The following is a 2,259-nucleotide window of genomic DNA, read 5'->3' as shown; positions in this document are numbered from 1 at the left end:
CTGCATGCATAGGTTCCTGTTCATAATGTTGCGATTCTAATTAAGTACACAGTGTTTACCTTGAAGCCAGTGTGTGAATTATACATTGACTTATAGGGTGGGAGTGGATTTTCACCTATTTCGGTACACTCAGAAATAAAGGTTACACAAGCTGTCACTGGTGTGGTACCTTTTCAAAAGGTACACATTTGTACTTGAAGGGTCCAAATTGGTACCTCAAAGGTATATAGTAGTACCTACAAATTTTAAGAGGAACACTTTTGCACTTTTTAGGTACTAATATGTACCCTTGAGGTATTAATATGGACCTTGTAGGTACAAATTTGTACCTTTTGAAAAGGTACCACCCCAGTGGCGGCTTGTGTACCTTTATTTTTTAGAGTGTAGTAGTTTGGTAATACAGACTTAAGTGAATCAAACTTATGAATGTATTTCTATTACATATATTTTTTTAAAAAATGTGTACATTTACAGTGTCTTGGGGCATATTTAGTGACTATTTTAGAGATACTGTAGGTCAGACTATACAAATTATGAGTCTAGTTTTCCTTTTTTTAGGGCACATGCAGACATAAACACCTATATTTGTAAGAAACATGTTTTGTAAATACTTAAGATGTCTGTAAATGCTCTAGAACTGCCAGTTTCAGACTGTTAAATTATATTTTACCTAGCATTGATTGCCGCAATTTTACATTCACAATGGTATAATCCGTTATAGGGGGGGATCAATATTTATATTTCTATTATACATTTTTAATTATTAATATTTAAGATCAGATGTCAGAGAAAGCTATTTATTACTATTAAAGGGCTGACCCTGCCCATACATCTTGTTTTAATGTCCTTCAGGGAGAGATCAAGTGTTAATTCAACCCACCCCCCCAAACCTCCCTGTAATTCGCACCCTGCTTGAAGCTAAGGAGACCTGGTTTGTCTATCTAACTATGGAAAGTCTGACTTTTATTCTGTATCAGTGCTTATTTGCATTCTTAGAAGTTTGATTCTCACACTTTCATGATGTGGTTAACGTTTAACATGTGTGAAATCCAATGTCTGTAACAATTCTGTGATTATGTGTAAGGAACAATAACTGTAAAATATTTAGTAAAGTATGAAGTGATTTCTTTATCTGTACATACAGAATTTTCTTTTCATAAAGTATGAAAAAATTTGTGACTCTTATGTAGTTTCTTGCAAAAAAGATAGAAGAAGAGTGGGGGAAATGTTGACTGTAAGGGTGGAAACTGTGGTGGTATTGACGGGTCAATGGCAGGAAATGGAAACTGCAGTGCATTTGGTTTCCTTCGACCTGTTTTCAGCTTGATATTTATGCATGTTTCTCTGTTGACCAAACAAATATGTTTCATATGAAGTTAAAGTGTACAAACCTAATAAATCAAACAAAATCAATACAGGTTATTTCTTAATATAGGAAACATTCATTCATTTTGTTGCCAAATATCTTCACATTTTGGATGACTCCAACCAAAAAAATTTACAGTCAGGTTGCAATGGTCGACTTTAAGCACGACCACATGACCTAGATTCAGCTTTTATCATAGGCACAAACATGTGTTAAGACCACGAAGCCTGCAATTGTGTCAACAAAAGTGCTTTGTGAAGCTTTATGAGGTTTTTATAATTTTATAAACACACATTTAACTTTGTGTGTTGGTCAATCTTCAAGCAAATCAATCTTGAGGAATTTGTTTATCAAAGTATAGCCAACAAATTTCTTTGATGTAAAAAATCAGAAAATGTGTATGTGAAGAATTCAGATGCAAAAACCTCCAAATTCCGTCTGAAATTTCCATCGAAAATTAATATTTTTCACAGCCTCCTTTGTTTCTGTTGAGATATTTTACTTTAAAGACCAGGAAAAGCACTTATTCTTTGCCACCAAAGTGATGTTACTGAACATACACACAGGAGCCTGATTAAAATGCTCATTTTAGAGAAAAAATTCAGATGGCATTTAGAGGTTTTTGCATCTAAACTCTTCATATAGCAGTTATTATAGTCAACAATTTAATGTTAACTACTTGAAGCAGTGAAGGAAAACACTTTGACTTTAATACATTTTCTTCAAAGTAAAAGTCCTCTGGCATCATCATTGTTTATTAAAACACATATAACCAGTTCAATATGTCATGTATTTTAAGCAAATCTCTGATCTCAGTCAATGTTTGTTTGCAGATGCCATGCAAACTGCAGGTTTATATGCATCATCCTTAGCGTATTAAAGGGCAAGTCTAC

The sequence above is a fragment of the Danio rerio genome, chromosome 21 (assembly GCF_052040795.2).
Source record: "Danio rerio strain M-AB ecotype USA chromosome 21, GRCz13ab, whole genome shotgun sequence".
Lineage (NCBI taxonomy): Eukaryota > Metazoa > Chordata > Actinopteri > Cypriniformes > Danionidae > Danio > Danio rerio.
The sequence above is the reverse complement of the archived record's forward strand: the minus strand, read 5'-3'. Positions refer to the sequence as shown.